We start from the raw sequence: 19762 nt of genomic DNA, 5'->3' as shown, positions 1-19762 counted from the left end.
AAAAAGGCAGGCTATCAATCAATAAATAATAAAAAATTCAGTCGAGGCATTTTCCATCTTAGTGTGCTTGGCTATGAGAGAGAGAGAGGGAGAGATTCACGGGGACAGGTCAGTTACCCCTTCTTAGCTCGTGTTACAGGACTTCTCCATAACACAATATGCACACCTAGTGATTGGTGATAAGGAGCGAAAATAGGAACTATGATTTCGTCTCTACCTGGTGTCCTGCTGTCACCTTGGGCTTTCAGGTTGGGCAATGAAACACCTGATCTTGGATATTCATGTAGTAATTGCATAGCCATTGATCTCTTGATGATAGATGATGAGTTAATCCATTCCCAACCCCTTCTAACTTGGCAGATGTGGAGTTATTAGCCATCAGACTCACTCTGGGCATTACATATTCTATTATTTATTATTTACATATAAATGAAAGTGTGAGCCTCTCACAGGAGAAACTGGCCCACAAGCGAGAGAAGAGTGGAGTGGTGGGAGCAGGGTGGGAGAGGGGTGGGGTCGTCCCTAGAGGATTCAGAGAATCTCCACTGCCAAGAGACAGTGGTCAGTATTGGCAAGAAGATGAGAGGAAAATAAGTAAATAAACACAGGGTTTGGAGAGAAGAACGTGTCCCAGGAGACAAGGTGGGTTGGGAGTGGCTCTGGTGTTAGAAGAGGAAAGGTAAGGAGTTAGATTCATTCATTTCTGCATTCATTCCACAAATGTTTCTTGTATGAGATGAGGCTATACAGGCATAGCCCTGCCCTCAGGTAAACAAATAATATGGAAGTCACAAGTTAGAAAAAGTGCTAAGAAGGAAACAAATAGGGTGTTACAGGAGAAAATCATGGGATTGGGGGTTAAAGAGATGGGAATAGACTGGTCAGAGAAGATCTCTGAGGGGTTAACAGTGAACTCGAACTTGAAAGGTAAAAATGAACCAGCCACACAAAGAGAAAAAGGTGAGTGACAGAGGCTTTTGTGAAGGTCCTGAAGCAGGGGAGTCCTTGACAGATTCAAGAAGTATGAATGGCTCTTCCATTTATTGAGCACCTATCATGGTCAGACCTTGGTCTAGACCTTGCCCTCTGGGTGTTAAAGCCCTTACTCCTCCCCAGCTGTGAGCAGGCATTGTTAGCACCCCACTCGTCTGATGAGGGCAATGAGCTAGCATATCTGGGCCATAAAGGACCAAGGAGAGACAGCTCAGTATCAAGTTGAGGAAGTGGGCAGGGACCAGAGGGTTTCAGCAGGGAATGGGTTTGATCTGAGTTGGGTTTTTAAATGACCCCCTCTGGCCACTCATTGATAAGTACGTGTGTGTGTCGGGGAGGGGTGGGCGGGGGGGGAGGTAAGGCATTTAGAAGGCATTTCAGGCTCCAGGCAAGAGTCGATGTGGATGGGCCAGGGAGGTGGATGTGGATGGGCAGAGAGGATGGCGGGAAATGGTGGATTCAAGGCATGTTTTGGCCGCACTGAGATTTGAAAGGCAGCCAGACAGTGAGGACACAGAAACAAAACTCATGGACTCAAACCTGACACAGGCTGCCTTCTACGAAAGAGAAGGCAGGGAGAGTTGAGAAATAGGCATCTTGAAATTGGAAGATTTCCAGGCACCTAACCAGGATCCTGCCTCGCTGACAATATAAGAATGAAATACCCATTGCCTAGATGTTGTGGGGTGGCTGCCCTAATTCTGCTCATGTTTTTTTTGTTTATTTGTTAAATGGATATACACACACACACACACACACACACACACACACACACCCCTCCTATCCACTGAGCACTTAGAAACAGTCGCCAAGTAAGGCTTCCTTCTGGGACCAGGGAAGTCGCCATGCAAGGAAGAGAGACAGACCTGCTACCAGAAAATGCAGTTACACACACACACACACACACACACACACACACACATACACACACACACACGAAGACAGAGTGCGGGGCAGCAGGGCCAGCTGACCTCACGTCAGTCACTAACCCTGCCCCAGGCCTGCAGGACACTCATACACTCGGGAACTTTCGGAGCCCGGAAACTCAGAGCACAGTTTATTTTCTGAACAAGGCCCGCAGAAGGAAGCAAAGGATAAACAGGGACCGAATGTTTTAATTATTTGAGATGGTTTCCACCCCCAACACCATTCTCCAAATCTTAAAAGAACGAGGGTCAGGGAGGACGTATGGGAAAAGGTTTTCCTCAGCCATCCAGGCTCGCCACCGCCCAGCGCTCCCAGTTCCACGGTGGCTCCTGGACGGGAGCCGCTGTGCCCGTGGCTGTTTGGTGACTTTGGCCAGAGCCGGGCGCCGGAGCCTGGTGCGCTTTCCCAGCCGCGTCTGGAACTGCCCTCGGCCTCAGAACAGTAGCCACAGTGGGCTCTCCAGGGACGGCCTCTGAGTTTCATGCGATCCAGTGCTTCATCTGGCTTTTATAGAGAGCAGGGTCCTGACCCGGGATGGAAGAGAGCACAGCCTTGTTAGCAAACTGCCCGGGGAGAGCTCTAAGGAGAACGAATGTGGTGGAGAAGGGGCCGGAGGAGCTGAAGGCACACAGGCCCTTCGCGGGGCGCGAGGCCCCCGGCGGGCTCTCTGGGTGTGGCCTTCGGACAAGAAAATCAAGTCCAGATACCTCGGGGAGACCGAGAAGAGGGGACAAACCTGTCACGGGGACAAAATAACCGCTAATGTGATAAAATGCGAGTGGCTACGCCAAGCCATGGCCCGTGGAAGGTCTCAGGAAACGCAGCTCAGAAAAAGTCCAAAAGTCCTCCAGTGTGAGGTAATGAGGCGCGCCTAATTATATTCCAGAAAGAAGCAGCAAGGAGTGCTTTCAGAGCCTTCCCCCTCTCCCTCCCCTCGCGAAAGAGTCCAAATCCCGACCGGGGAGACACCGTTATTTCAGGGAAAGTGAGGAATTTCCGAGAGCATCACGGGAAACCAGGTTGTGGTTTTCCCAGAACTGATAAAAAAAAAACCACCGCACAAACCCTTCCCCGCCTGCTCTCTTCTCCTCTCCCCAAGAAGACTCCCATCAGGAAACAGCAGGGGGAGGAAGAAAAAAAAAAGCCAAAAACAGACAGGCAGCCCCACCATGAGAAATCCAGGCAGTCGGAATGACATCTGACACCGCCAGGCCACAGCTGAAGAACAAGGGAAAAGTTTTAGGGTGACTGTCACTGACCCATAGTCTCTCACTCCTAACCTTGCTCTCCAACATATGTTTCTCATTTCCTTGCTTATAGCTGGTCCAAGCTAATGATATGTGTTTTGGCCGGGATCCCGTGCTTGGCATACAGCCGGTCTTGTTCTCATTGTCCGAGCTACTTACAGAAACCTCTTTCTCTGTCTCTTTCTCTCTCTCAAAAAAAACCGGCTCCGAAGAACAGTAAATATGCAAAGCAGCCCCCGTGTCTGTACAGCTACCATCTTGAACAGGGCCCCTCTACCCTAACACACCCCATCAATAAAGTCCGAGCAGACTGCCCACGGGTGAGGGGTACGTTCAACACAAAAGCAGTGGAAATTCAAACAAATTGGCCCATTAGAGTCTCACACGGCTATAAATACAGCTCGGCCCAGGCTATTTTGAGGGACGGTGGCATGGGAAAGTTCGGCCTGGAATCTTGACTTTGTCAGAAGAGACGGATCTCTCCCAAGACATGGGAAGAAGACGGAGCACTGGGCGGGCAGGAGGAAGGAGGGCACGGGGCCTGGTCAGTTCCCGGCGAGGGTGAAAGTGGGTGGGGGAGACGCAGCCGGGCCCTGCCCCCGGCCTCCTCGTGAGAGGCCCGGGCCCTGGTGTCACTCAGCGCGTCCATAGCCTCTAGAAAAGCTGAACATGCCCTTTTGCTCCTCGGGGGTCAGTGGACCATTTGACTCTTCCTGAAGGAGCAGGCAGGCCCGCGGAGGAAGGCCGGGAACCAGCGTGAGCTAGCAGGGTGGGCAGGCCCCGGCTGCACCCCGCACCTCCAGCTGCCCCAGAAGGGAATCCAGAGGGGGCCTTTTTCACCGCTCAGACCCCAAAGTGTGACATTCAGTACATATATATTATGAAATCAGGGTGCAGTCACGTGGGTTTTAGGAAATAGGGCCCATAATGTGTTAGCAAATTATGTGAACAGAGAATATGTGTGCAACATTGAGAGCTGCTCCACGCTTCCCTTTGGGGTGTGTCAGCAGAAAGCAGCAATGAACTGCTACCAGTGGGGATGAGTAAACACAGAGAAACATAGAATACACATGTACCTCTGCCTGCGCACCTGCCCACTTCCGGGAAGGTCGCTGCTGGGTCTGCGCGGCCGCCCTGTCTCCCTGGACCTCTGTCAGTTTCTGCTCAGAAAGCACCCCCAGGACAACTGTGGATTTACTCAGTCAGTTGGAGCGCCTACTGGATACCAAGCACAGTGGGAGGTAGGGGTAACAGACACAGGCTGACCTCTGGGTCTCTCAGCCCCAGGAGTGCATTTGATCTGTCCCTGGACCCTATAGCCGTCCTGACCGCACATCCCAGTTGGCCCGGGACAGCCCCGTTTATGTCTATTGTCCCTGGGTAATTATTAATAGCGCTTCTCTTCACTCTCCCAAGTGCCCCAGTTTGGATGATAAATTATAGGGTTACTCTATCCAGAGTCCCTTTTTAAAGAATGCTTTTTTTGGTATGAAACCCAATACACAGAGAAAAGTACAAAAATATAGCACCCTCTGTTTTCGAGGCTCTTTGGAACTTGCAAAAGTCAAGACAGGGTTCCCAAACCATCAAGAAAATGGCTTTAGCAGATTAAATTTTAATTAGTTCAAGAACAGGCTCCACTGTTCGGGGCTTGACTCCTTGCCACGCGCTGCCGTTGATTCTGTCGTCGCCGACATTGTTGGCTCTTAATTTTCCATGATGCACCTGAACCTGAGGGACTGCCCACTTCCACCAGCACGGGGACAGCTGGAGCACATGAGCGCGCTTGTCCCCGGGAAGGGAAGAGCCAACACAGGTTACCATGACAACACTCTTTCCTGAAAATCTCTGACTGACACTTCCTGGGGAGACAGGAAGTAAGGACAGGAAGACACCGAGGTCACGCTCTTCCCATGCCGAGCCTTCCCCACCTCCCAGGCTCGTCTGCCAGCTGAACTTTCCTAGCTCAGCCTTTTTGCCTCCATTCCCATCAGCAAAGCTGCCCTGGGGGCGAAAGCAACCAACTGCTTCTGTCCCCGTCTTATCATCCAGCCCATGGAACCCCCAAACCGTCCAACAACAAGCCACACAGAAGTACCTAGTGAGGTCAAGATGCTTCAATGGTGATGCGGTTGATTCCAAAGTAAAAAAAATAACCAGCTTAAGGACTGTCTACACTTTCGTAATCAATATTATGACATTAATAATCATTCAACAAATGTTCTTGAGCACCTACGTCCCAGGCCCTGTGCTAGAAATGAGAGGTAGAGTATTGAGCAAAATGGACATGGCCCCTGCCATCTCAGAGTTTTTAGTGTCCTGAGGGACACAGACATGAAAGGGGTAATCCCACAATAAATACATAACTACAGATGGCAGTAAGTACTACAAAGGAAAAATACAGGGTATACGAGTAAGTACAACAGGGACCTGACGTCCATTTGGACAAGTCAGGAAAAGCCCTAATAAAACGACTGTAATCTAGGATCTGAGTGATAAATAGGAAGTGGGCAAATAAATCCATTCACATCAAGAGTCCAGAAGAAATCTTTTCCTTCAAGACCAGAAGAGTTGACTTTCAAACCTGCAGATTTATAACCAGCTTCAAGAATATTACAAGGGGCCCGGCCAGTGTGGCTCAGTTGGTTGGAGCATAGTTCTGTACACCGAAAGGTTGCTGGCTTGATTCCTAGTCCAGGCACAGACCTAGGTTGCAGTTCAATCCCCAGTGGAGATGCGTACTGGGGACAACCAGTTGATGTCTCTCTCCCACATTGATGTCTCTTTCTCTCTCTCCCTCTCTCCCTCTCCCTCTCCTCTCTCTAAAATCCGTCAAAAACATATCCTCAGGTGAGGATTAAAAGGCAATAATAATAATACAAGGGGGTAATAATACCTCATTTCTAGATTGTTAATTGTGTGTGATGCTCCTAGTGCAGTCCTTTGAATGCAGAAAGTGCCCAGAACATGGCATCCATCTCTCTGGAGCTGTCTTAGCAAATGTAGGGTCTCTTATCTGAATTCCCAACACCTAACACAATTCAAAGTATCGCTACCGTGTCCGTACTTTTATGTATTAAGTGTTCGCTGTACATTGAATGAAGGAAGGAGTCCATGAACAAATGACCTAACTGTTACAGGATATTTCCTACGGACCAGGCACCGGGCCAGGTACTTTCCCAAATATCCCCTCATTTCATCACCATGACATTATCACACCTTTCTCAAGGCTGGGATTCTGATGGGCCGACTTAAACAATAGCTCTGAAAATAATTACAACCCATAACTCTCGTGAAGTTTGGAGAAGCAGATAAGGGTTTGGGAAAGGCACTTTCAGGAGTATTTTTAAATGGCAAGGGAAGATGCACACCTGTGAAAGGAAAATGATACAAATGCTCCAAAGTAGAAATGGGATGAGAAAGAGGCTTCACAGTGGGGTGAGAGGGCTGGGCGGCGTTGCTAAAACCCAGAGAAGCGTTCGAGCCCCTGCAACAGCGGCAGAATGCTGTGTAGACGAAATGAGGCAACTGGATTCTGTGGTCCCTGTGCCAAGTGTGCTGGACACACTCCCCTAATTCTGGAGAGGGAACCGGGGTTGGAGAGTGTGGAGAGAAGAGAATTTGAGCTCAGAGTAGCATTTAAGTGCAGCGAACCTTCCGAAATGATCATGGAAAAGCCTGGCCTTTATGGGATAAGGTGGCCAGAGGGCCGCTTTCTGAAACAAAGGTAACGAGAGGAAGTGTGAACTCAGAAGGAGCTCGGGATCTCACTGGTTTGAGAAAGGATATTGGGTAAGGAAGGAAACTAAGCAAGTGATTTTATATTTTAAGAGGTTCCTCTAGTCTAAAAGAGGCAGATCTTAACGGTGAACCATTTAGACAAAAGAAAACTTAAGCAGAGGTAAAAGTTTTAGTTCATCAAAGAAGCGTAGACTCGTATTAGGGTCAGCAACCTCTACATTTTAGGAACGACCCAGATTAAACTGGGGGTGGATGGGAAAGGAAAATATCTGAGAAGGTCCACGGGGGTAGGGAAAACCGAACACAAAAGTAATTGCGCCCTGCGGGAGCGCTCCTGCTGCAGAGGGTTTTCTGCAGAACCCGACAGTGGGTTTGAACTCGGTGCTCTTTGGTGGAATCCTGGCAGTTCCATGAGATGGTGACAAGCCCATAATTGTCCTGGCTTTATTGTTTTCCCTCCGCAAACCTATTTGTGAAAAGGGCCATAAAATCGTCTTGCCCAGCGCTCTCTGTTTCAGGAAATGTGATCCACGGCACACGGGGGGAATGATTTTACTTTCTTCCTATTTTGCGGCATCTTGGCCCAAGGTCAGCACCGAAATGGTTAAAATATCAGCACATTTCACCGGTCTTGGGTTACTCATAAACATTCAGCAAAGCAATTTCACTCAATCGCACATATTAACTGCTTAAGTTCTTTTCTCTGAGGATGTGGACTGTTATTTTATGCCAAAAGTCCTGTAATTAAGTTTGACATAAGCGCATGGATTAAATATGTGGTTGGGGCGGGGGGTGGGGGGTGGGAGACAGGGAATGGAAGGTTTTCTCCCCTCGCCTTCTTGCCATATGGAGACTGTAACCAAATAATGTGCAAAAATTTTTTAAGAGAATTTCCAATCTTATTACTCAGTGTTGTTTATCAGGTAAGTCTTAAGGCCAGTGCAGTTACAAAACCAGTTATTCTTTCCCCCAATTTTGCAACAAGATCAACAAAAGAATGTTACCCATTCAAGAACCCCAGACACCTCTTAGTGAAGTCTTTATAAGGCAGAGAACCGAACAGCTAGAACCTCTTCAGATGGGCAAGTGACTGTGGCTATGGTTTGGCGCGAACTCCTCCAAGGGATCCGAGTCAGGGATGCGTTGGAAATGCTGAACCCATGAGGAGGGCACTGTGCCGCACCTCGCTTTTTCAACTATGTTAAGGGACGTGGCATCCGGAGGTGCTTCGTTCTGCTTTTAACATGTCCAGATTCCCCCCGTCTGAAGGGTCCTGAGGAAACTCTGAAAAGGCCCAAATCATCCAAGCAACAAATAACAAATTTACTTTCCATTTCTAGCCATATTCATGAAGGTTTCTTGTGGTTTGAGAGAGGAATGCTCTTGTTCCTCCCTCCCTAAAAACAGCTGAAAATAGCTTTTTCAAATGTTTGAAAGAGAAAACATCCTCCTTGAGTTTCCCCCAAATCCCAAATCAGAGGAGCACAGAGGAGATGAACCCTCCAGGGCCGTTAGGCAGCAGCCACCTCCCGCTTCCCTCCCGGGGAATTTGTTCCCAGCCTCCTCCCCAGTCCCAGGTCTTTGTTGCTCTTCGTTTTACTGGTGTCACTGAGTTGACTGCCTTCTCGGTGGCTTGGTCCTGCCATACCTTCCTGAAAGCAACAAGAAGCGTTATCCAAGTGACTGCCAGGCTCATAGTCTTTTTCTTTTTCTAACGATTTTATTGATTTCAGAGAGGAAGGGAGAGGGAGAGAGAGATAGAAGCATCAATGGCGAGAGAGACTCAGTCAGCTGCCTCCTGCACGCCCCACACTGGAGATCAAGCCAGCAACCCGGGCACCTGCCCTGACCGGGAATCGAACCGTGATCTTCTGGTTCATAGGTTGATGCTCAACCACTGAGCCACGCCAGCCAGGGCAGGCTCATGCTCTTCATACTTGGGCATGATTCTGGAAAATTCCCTGGCAGTCATGCCTGGCTACCTTCTGATTGGTCTCCCTTTCTATGCACTGGACTCTGAATCTTTGCCTTTTGGAGGCCACAGTCCAGGCTGCTCTTAACATGGGTGTTGGAAGCCCCATCGACCTCCATGTTGTGCTCACTCCTCCAGCAGGCGTCTGGCCATTTCAGCATGCCCACTTTCATGTTATCATAGGTGGCTCAAACTGAGCACAGTGTTGCGATAAAGCCTTGAAATTTGCTACACAGCGGTGAGAATAATTTATTTAGGCTCAGGACAACCTTCTATATCCTCTGTAATTGGGGGGACTATCTGCCACATGGTTCAAAAGCCCATCCCAAGCCCGCCAGGAATAATCTTGTTTCTTAGTTTATCTTTCTAGTTGTATAACTTCTATTTCTGCTCATTAAATTACATAAGCCTGTTACTAGGCCCATCGCCTTAATGTATTCCAGGCATTCTGAACTGTGCTGTGCTCTTCTGTATTATCCCCCAATTTGGTACAAAATATAATTACCTTCGACTCTACTATCCATGTCATTGTTGGGAATTGTCTGGTTCTCTTAAGTGGCTTTCACTTTTTTTTTTAAAATATATATTTTAGGTAGGTCTTTTTATTCCCAAACTTTACTCTCCAGAGGGGCCAGTTTATAAGATTTGTCCAAGACCGGGAATGAAATGCATGCCGCTGCCCCAGAGCTGGACTCCTGGTTTGGTCAGGAGGGGTGGGAAGAAAAGACTCCTGTGGATTGCTACTCTTTGAGTCTAGTCCAGCGACTTTAATTAATGAACTGACTCAGGCCACTCTGAGAGAGGTGGGCACATTCCTCTTTCTAACAGCATCTGGTTGCATTTTCCACGGACCCATGTCTGCCATCTTATTCTGTCCATGTCTGATTCCTCCATAACAACTCCAGGAAAGAGTGAAAGTCGGGCAAGGACAGATGTCGCCATAGATTCCCCGCTTCTCCTGAGCCAAGAACCTGGTTCAGTACACACTTGTCAAATGAAACTATCTTATGGGAAAATGGTGTATTTACTGGGAATAGATGAATTTAAGCAACCGATCCATGCCGAATGCCCTGAAGAGTTAAATCGGAGGAGAGAGGCGTGTTGTCTCTGTGGAATGAGAGACGGCCATCTGCACATCAAATACCCAAGTGTAGGAGAAACGTTGCCCACCGATCACTGTCAGATCCTGGGGAGAAGCTATGGAAAACACCTGAAGACCACATGTTCCTGGAATCTGAGCTCTGTGTATGAATAATGCCATACAAGACCAGGAACATGAGTAGCCCAGCCCAACTCTTTCCTAAGGACATAGTCTTAACTCTGAATCCACAGACAGCTCTCCTTCTTTAGAGGCAACTCTTATCATTATCCTTGAATTTAAAATGATTTCACTATTGTTTCCCATTTAGATTAATCTGAAAATAAATATTTTTTATCTGTGGAAATATTATACTCCAGGCTCAGGTAGAATAGTGGTTAAGAGCAGGAGTACTGATATCCTTTCTTTCTTATGCTCATGATGAGAGAGAGGCCAACTTGAAAGAGGCAGTTAGGGGTGAGATTATGATAGCGGTAATAAGGGACATGAGGATAGAAAAAGGGATTTATTTTTAACCAGCTCCAGAGATTATAAAAAAAGGCTATGAGGTGAAGAAAAGAAGGGGATGAGAAACTATATCTGCCAAGCCCAGCTTGGAGTTCTCCTCCTTTGGACCTTGCTCATAATAGCTAGAATGAGAACCATTGATGCTTCCCCTGAAATTGGTCCACAAATACATTAGAAGCAAACCTTTATAAAGATCACATGACTATTATGGAAAACTTGATAAGACTCTTCTTAACCAACCAGAAAGAGAGTTGTCATTGTGTAATAGATAATAATCATATATCCAAACAGTGCCTTATAGTTAAGGAACAATGTCCCTGGTATTGGAGCTTAAAGGAGAAAAATAAGAAGTTTGGTACAGCTTTTGCCATGTACCAAACCACCCCAAAACCAAATAGCTTAAAACAGTAAATCCTTATTCAGGATTCTGTGGGTAGGCTGGACAATGCACCTGGTCTGAGTTGGCTTGACAAAAATAGATAAGCAAGAATGGCCTCACTCCCGTGGCTGCCACTAGCCCCACTGTCAGCTGAAGTGATTCTCTCACCCTTCATAGGTTAGCCTGGTCTTCTTCCCATGGTGGCCTCGGGCTTTCCAAGGGCAGCAAGAGAACCAGACTCGATGCATAAGCATTTTTCAAACCTGTGCTTGTGTCGTACTTGCTATAGTGCTGTTGGCCAAAGGAAGTCACACGGCCAGACCACAGTCTTTGGAGGCACTGCTCAAGGGCATAGATAGTATGTGTGACCATTTCTACTCCCACAGCAATAGATGTCAGATAATTCATGCACTCTAAAGGAAGTGATGATGATCTACTTAATTCTGCTTAAAGACTCTGGAAGAATAAGGGTCAATATTGGTCTAACACTGTACTCATCTACATGTGAACATTTGAACTATTGTGAAAGACATGCATAAATCTATATTACTGATAATACAGTTTTTTAAAGGAGGAGATGCGGTGGGAGAGGTAGAGAGAGGAAAAAAAGGAGTGAAGGAAGGAAGAGAAGAAAGGAGCAGAAGGGGAGGAAAGAAGGAGAGAGAGGGAAGGAGGAAGGGAATTATATCTTTCTTAGCATATCCAATTTCATTACTTTGTGTTGACAGAACACTACCAATCTTATAGATATCCTAAGCTTTTTGATTGTCATTAGTTGTCTTGTACAGTAGCGTCCTCTTTCCTGAACTCTGACGTGGTCAGATTTCAGCCTGTGCAGAGCTGCTCAGGGTGGATGTCCAGGCCCTTCAGGGAACAGAAGCTCGAGTTTCCATCCACACAGTGGTCAGTGCTTATGCTGCTGGCCCTGCCTTGGAAAGACCGAAGATGCAGACCAGCAACGCCCCATTCCTAGGACATAATTGATGTGCTGTTAATTTTTTTCATCAACAAAGGATTACCAAAATACCACATGATTTCCTTCAAAAATGTGACCCTCCCTTTCCTGTCTCATTTTTCTTTTCCTGGATCTGAATGTGGTTTCCATTGGCCTCATGAAAATAGTTATTTCTGCTCATTTTCCTCGACTTGTCTCAGCTCCGTGATCTCAAGGCGTCCAGAAACGCTAAAGCAAACTGAGTAGAAACGTAAGGGGCTGCTTCTCTCGCTCAGAGCTTCTCTGAAACACTCCTCCTCCTTGCGAGGCCAGTGTTCCTCTGTGTCCACAGCAAACCTCGTGGTGTTATAAAAAGCCAATAACTAAATAATGCCATAGGAATCTTAATGACCAGGGTCATTTAGCCAACAACATTACACAGTTTTTTCCTCTTAGAATTCAAGCATTTAAAATTACAAATATCCCATCCAATTCACATTTAATTACCACTGTTCAAACTTAAAGGACTTTCTCATTTTCAATTATGTGCAATTGGAAATAATGAACTACTGCTGAGGGATAGCCAATTGACTCCCTTTTTAAGGGGGAGCAGGAAAGTGACATAATTGTTGTCTCTTTCTAATAAAAGTTCTATTGTCAACTGGCCACTTCTTTATTAAACATCCCAGGTCAATTTCTCCACATTTATCACCAACCAAGAATGAAATTAACCTGTGACGGGCCCTGACATGTGATTTGACTGTAGAGACCATAGTTTCCAGCACAGAAATCCATGCTGAGGGTTAAACTGAGCAAGAATGGCAGAGGGCATTCTAAGTGAGAACTGTCATGGAAAAGCTGGGCTTAGTGGTTACCACCAGCTCAAATAGACTTGGAGCTACTCTGCACCCTCTGCTGGGTGACGAAAGGGAATTGAGCTTGGGGGGTGCCAGCGCCTTTGGCTTCTGAATGATTCCACTCATGCCTGGTCCTCCTTCCTGGGAAAGCCTGGAGTAGGGCACACCTGGCAGTGCTGAGGAGCGTGGCTGCTGAGAAGGCCGGGCTGAGAGCAGCCTGACCTGTCTCCATGACTCATGGGGGGTTCATGGCAGTGCTGCCTGAAGATCCCTTTCAGTTTGCTCTGCAAGCTAGTCCATTGTCTCCCATGATCATCTTTCAAAAGAACAAAACACACACATTTCTTTTAGTCTTAAAATCACTTCTTTAAATGGGAACTACTTGCCTACCTGTCAAGTAGCTCTTATAACAGGCCTGACTTTTGCATTACCAGAAACAAAGTTCATATATATAAGTATGTGAGGTGTGGTATAAACAGGGGCAGTCATAAATAGGTTAATAATTATAATAAATACAATAAGTAACAACTAAGTAATAATACAAGAATAAATGGTTTTTGCAGACTCATAACTGTAAACCTACATTTGCCAGCCCTGTAGATATGGTGTGTGTGTGTGTGTGTGTGTGTGTGTGTGTGTGTGTGTGTTATATAATGACTAGAGGCCCAGTACACAAAATTTGTGCATGGAGGGTGTCCCTCAGCCCAGCCTGCACCCTCTCCAATCTGGGACCCCTCAAGGGATGTCCAACTGCCCATTTAGGCCTGATCCCAGGATCGGGCAGTCGGACATCCCTCTCATAATCCAGGACTGCTGGCTCGCAACCGCTCACCTGCCTGCCTGCCTGATTGCCCCTAGCTGCTTCTGCCTGCCAGCCTGATCACCCCCGAACCACTCCCCTGCCAGCCTGATCAACCACTAACTGCCCAATTGCCACTAACTGCCCTCCCCTGCAGGCCTGGTCGCCCCCAACTGCCCTCCCCTACTGGCCTGGTTGCCCCCAACTGCCCTCCCCTGCAGGCCTGATTGCCCCTAACTGCCCTCCCCTGCCAGCCTGGTCACCCCCAGCTGCCCTCCCCCGCTGGCCTGGTTGCCACCAACTGCCCTCCCCTGCTGGCCCGGTCACCCCTAACTGCCCTCCCCTGCAGGCCTGATCACCCCCAACTGCCCTCCCTAGCAGGCCTGGTCCCTCCCAACTTCCCTCCCCTGCTGGCCTGATCGCCCCCAACTGCCCTCCCCTGCTGGCCATCTTTGACCACATGGGGGCAGCCATCTTGTATGTTGGAGTGATGGTCAATTTGCATATTACCTCTTTATTATATAGGATTATTATATAGGATATGGATCTAAAACGTGCCATTGTATCATCAGCATTGTTTGAAATAGGCTGTATTTTGTCACCACTGGCAGTGCCGTCTACAGGGCAGATTGAGGGACTGGGTTAAGGACCTCGTTTTCACTCAGCTTCCTTCTGGGAAATGAGTCCTGTGTCTGGGAGGTGCTCCCAGTTCCGTGGAGGAACAGCATCCCTGACAACTGGAACCTGTAGTCCTAAGGAATGGTTTCCCTTAAACGTGTGCTGCTGCAGACCAAGGGGGACTGTTTTTAATGTTTTGCATGCCGACTGCAAAAAAAAAAAAAAAAAAAAAAAAATCCCTCTATATTTTTATGGTGGAATTCTGTTCGTGCTTCTTCATTTCCGCAGCCTTGCCTTTTAGTTAGTTTTCTAAGTGGCCTTCTTTCACACATCTCCCCCGTTCTTCACCCATCTTCAGTAAGACGAAGTTTTCTGAAGTTGAGCGTTTTGTATCCGACTTATACTTTTTCCCCAGAGCATATTTCTACCCACCAAAATCTCAAATTGCCATGGCAACTATCAGCGGGCCCTAAAATGTTGCTTTTTCTGTACTTAACCTACGCAGAGTCACCAAAAATGGCCACAAAGATTACATAAGAATTACATCCAGGGCTGAGAAAAGAACCACCGTCATTAATTTCTTTCCATTTTAGTCCATCTCGGGGGAGATTGAATGGCAAACCTACAAGGCTAATAAAGTTGTCAGGACAGACTCTTCTTGTTATCTTTCAGGCAGGGAGAGACTGTCCAGGGCTGCATGTGCCCGGCCAGTGGTGGGGGGGAGAGAAGAGGAAGTGCCGAAAAACAGAACAGGAAACAGATGGGAGATGTGATCTCTCAAAACTCCCCAAATTCTGAAAAACCTCAAACCAGCCTGGTGGCTTGAAGATTAGGACAACAGTGAGATCTCTGCCCTCACCAGAGAGAGGCCAGCCGAAGCGGGCACAGCCAGGGGTCAGTCACGGGGACACACGTCCAACTGCATCCAACTGGCTACAGCTCAGCAGGGCCACAGGGAAGTGAGAAAGCGAGGCCATCGCTGAGTTCATCAGGGCGGGAGGCGAAGAGAAGGCTTCCACTCTCGCAATGACGGCCTCAATGCCAGTTCCACGGCGACAGCTAAAATCTCTGCAATCACGTGATTTGGGGTGAAGAATGCTTCTTCCTTTGCTAAGAATTAAGAGATGTTTGCTGAGATGAAGCCCAAAAGATGGGCCAGAGGAAAAGGACTCAGTTTTCCACATCTGCAGCCTTCAGGGCTCAGTGTGAGGGAGAACAGGGAGCCGCGTCTGGAATAAATGAGCCGGGGTCGTTGTCTGTGACCCCAGTGCAGAAACATCAAAGAGTCCAAACGGTTTCATTAAAAATCGTCCCAAGGTGCAATTATTTGTCTAAAAATGATACACCCGAGTTCAGAGAAGGTGTCGTGGTAACGGTTGTTCAGGGTTGGAGGGAAAATCCAGACGTGGATTTTCCTTTTCTTTGCTGGCTGGGCAAGTGGGGTGGTGGAGGTCTGGGGACTGATTGCTCCCTTACAACCAGAACGGGGAACCTGCTTCCTGAAGAGATGCTCAAATCTGACCATCCAGCTGACCTCCTCCCAACAAAGCTGAGAGCAGAGCCATCCAAAAATCCCAGACACCCCTCCCCCGCCAGCAACCGCATTTCACTTGTGACCTTGCACAGCCTGTGGTCAGGACAGAGCCTTTGAACACATCTCCAGAGCGGGGCGATTAGAAGGTCTTTGATTACTCAGCTCAGCTGGTCCTCCTTACTCCCCTCCCCCAACCCCTTCACCTCACCCAGTCGCCTAGGAAGTGTGTGTGTGTGTGTGTGTGTGTGTGTGTGTGTGTGTGTGTGTGTTTTAAAGCAACCAGTTTTTTTTCTCTCTCTTTTAATTTTCCTATAGCATCCTAAACCTCAAGATGCGGGTAACACTAATCCTGATTTATTTAGCGTCTATCTGCATTATTAATTCCAATCAGGAAAAAAGAAAGTGCTCCAGGCCCTGGTTTGTATACAAAGTTTGGGTGTTTGTGAAAGGGGCCAGCAATCACTGGGAAACATATTTTCTTTAGATAGCTTTTAAATCCAAACAAGTTTCTTTTCTGGTCCTGAGAATATTCCCAGAGACTAGTCCCATCCTTAACGATTTCATTTATTATTATCTCCTCCACCCCCCAGTCGATATCCTTTGAAGCTGCTTCTTGCATTAATCTGGACTTAATATGGATTTAAACATTTACAATGGAAAATAATTTGGGTTAAAAAAAATAATCTCCTTTGATAAAACTAGAATCCCCCACAACTGTCCCCATCTTTGACAGCCAGGAATGGGATGAGATTCTTGAGTATGCATATTGAGGAGAAGAAAAAGCAAGACTAACAGGGTGTGTGTTGTATTTTATATTTGTCAGCTGCTATGACTGACTGGAGATGAGTGATATCCAGGGTCTTGACTCGTTGTTTGAATGAATTCATCATCACTCAGGACGTATGAATAGTTATTTGGTGCCCAGGATAAACTAAAAATATCTTTCCTTGGAGAGAGAAGGTAGCAGCCTGCATCCGTCACTCACAAAGGGGCTTCTCCATAACTAAGAGGGCCCAGCCCCCTTCCCACCCATCCTCGCCGTTTTTGCATTCTTGAGTCTGTTCATTTGAGCAGCGCTGGAAATAGAAAGTTTACATTTCTCTGGGCAGGCCCCCGGCAAGGCCAGCGCTATCAAGGGAATTCTTCCTGGGTTTGACTCCAGCAGCTCAGGGGATTGGAAGATTTTCATGGGAATTTAAAGGAATTCAGATTAGACCTCCAAGTCTACTTTGTCAGACCTCAGCACTTGAGGCAGACCTAAAAGTGTTTTGATTTCTTGGGGACTTGCAGAATGAGGCTAGGCTGAATCCAAAAAATGCCCCTCTTCCAGGGTTGGAAAATAATGTGGCACGGGTGCCATCACTGCTCATGCCTGTGCCCACGGCAGACATTATTAATCAATCACAACCTCCTTTCACCCTGAGCCAGGAGGTGGCTTTTTGTATCTTCTCAACACAATGCCCTGTGAGCCACCTGCAGTGCACTTCATTGGGGACATACATTGAAAGCTATTTTTGGTTCCTGCTGGGCCCTGCACTGCTCCCGGAGACTCTCAGCTGATCTCCTGGGTTTTTGTTGTTGTTTTGTGGGTTTTTGTTGTTAATCCTCACCAGAGAATATTTTTCCATTGATTTTTTTAAGAGAGAGTGGACGCCCTAACTGGTTTGGCTCAGTGGATGGAGCGTCGGCCTGCGGACTTAAGAGTCCCAGGTTCGATTCCAGTCAAGGGCATGTACCTTGGTTGCGGGCACATCCCCAGTAGGGGGTGTGCAGGAGGCAACTAATCGATGTTTCTCTCTCATCGATGTTTCTAACTCTCTATCCCTCTCCCTTGCTCTCTGTAAAATAATCAATAAAATATATATAAAAAAAAGAGAGAGTGGAAAGGAGGGACACGGGGGAGGGGGGCAAAGAGAGAGAGAAACATTGATGAGAGAGACATCTATTGGTTGCCTCCCTCACAAGCCCCAACAGGGGCTTTGGATTGAACCCGCAACCCAGGCACAGGTTCTTGACCAGGAATCGAACCTATAACCCTTTAGTACATAATTAAATGCTCTAACCACTTAGCAACACCAGCAATCTCCTGGGTTTTAGCATTTCCCTTCAGTCTATCTTGTGCACTGCTGCTGGCTCCTACTCTTGTTCTTGATAATATGGAGACATGGTATTAAGAACAATTCTAGAAAGACTATAAAGACCAAGGACATGATCCCTTTGACTACTGTAGCCTCCACAATTACCAGTACTTAACCAAACCAATTGGAAACCTTTGCTCTGAAGGAGCCACCCCATTCCTTTTGCTGAGCCCCAGAAAAGCTGCCTCCTGTGGATATCCTTCCATCATCCCTCAGTCTTTGGGCCAGGGTGTAATGTGGCTGGATTCTCTCCTAATCACTTTACCTCTCAGAACCAATTAGATTAGGCTCATAGCCTTCTCACAGCTCTTCAGGGCCTTCCTCCCCCGTGCTCTGCCCACTTCACCAGGCTCATTCCTCTCCAGCCCCTGCACACCAGCCCCTTGCCTTGCTCCATATGTGACGTTCCTTTCCCATCCAGGACGCCGCTCTCATGGCCACACACCCACTTTGCCCTCTAGGACAGCTGCCCCAATTAACTGGCTCTCACTTTCATGCTATGTCTCTTACCACTTTTTGTCTCTATTGTACATTGTATTTTAATAATACTTATCTTTTTCCAAAGTAATATATTAATTGTAGAAATTTTAGAAAATATGGATATACAAAAAGTGGAAAATTAAAATAACTTATAATTCCATTAGAATATATATATATTCATGTCTGTGCTTCTTACTCATCTTATGAAATAGTTCTGGGTTTTACTTTTTAAAAAATATACATACACTTAAAGTGGGTTAATTTTATGATTTCTTGTATATAAATTATACCTCAGAAAGCCTGTCATATAGCTATAAATTATACATAGGTTATATGTATGTATTATACATACATAAGATTATGCAATCATAGAGCATTTACCTGCATTTCCACTATGCCAAAGATATCACAATATGTTTGCCCATTCTTTTTAAAATTTCTTAAAGGTTTTATTGAAATATAATTTACATACCAAACAGTTCACCCAAAGTGTACAACTTAATGATTTGGGATATATTCAAACATCATCACAATCACTTGTAAAAACATTTTCATCACCCCCAAAAGAAATCCCATATCCACGGGCCTCACTGTCACTTCTGTTTCCCCCCAAACCCCTTTAGCCCCAGTCAACCACTAACCTGCTTCCTGTCTCTATGAATTTTCATGTTGCGGACATTTCATATAAATGGGATCATTTGATACGTGGTCCTCTGTGACTGGCTTCTTTCAAGTAGCACCTTTTCAAGGTTCACCCATATGTTTTAGCATACTTTCATTCCTTTTTATTGCTAAATAATATTCCATTCTATCTGTCCGTTCTTCTTAAAAGCTTCTGTTTTGTTTTAGTTTTCTGATATTGATGTCAGTACTCTTGTTTTGTGATGTTGATGTCTGTATCTTACTGAATTAAGTGGCTCTCATACCTCCCACCTGTGCGCCCTTTAATTATTCCAGTGATTATGTTTTGTATGATTCTACTGAATTGACAAAGAAATTCAGTTCAATTCAGTTCAGCAGACACATACTGAGTTGTTGAAATACGAAGGATTGTTTGCTAGGAAGGGCTGTCATCCAGGAGTCTACATTCTCTTTATATATCAAATTATAAGAGCTAATCATGTCCATGAGTCACTCTGATACCTCTGACTTTCAGGTAATCTTTATTTTACATTATTTGGATGTAGATGTGTAAATGTTTTTCAAGTTTATTTCCTATGTTTATATCCTGCTATTCGGTAAGCCACTTGAAAACAGAAACTATGTGTTCTGTTTCTTTTCTAGTATAATGATATTACCGATAATTACAGCAGTCACCACATACTGTGTACTTATTTTATTTGGTCTGCAAAACAATCCTGTGAGGCAGCTATTGTTTTTTTTTTTCATTGGTTGTTGGGGAAACTGAAGTTCAGGGTGATAAAGCAACTTGCGGAACCACACCATCCCCATCTGTGTGGAGCAACCAGTAGATAATATTGTCTACCTGCCACTCTGGGGGGCAGCTCTGTGTCTTGGTCTGGGCAACCTGAACTAG

This window comes from Myotis myotis, unplaced genomic scaffold (genome assembly GCF_014108235.1).
Source record: "Myotis myotis isolate mMyoMyo1 unplaced genomic scaffold, mMyoMyo1.p scaffold_m19_p_19, whole genome shotgun sequence".
Taxonomy (NCBI): Eukaryota; Metazoa; Chordata; class Mammalia; order Chiroptera; family Vespertilionidae; genus Myotis; species Myotis myotis.
The sequence above is the reverse complement of the archived record's forward strand: the minus strand, read 5'-3'. Positions refer to the sequence as shown.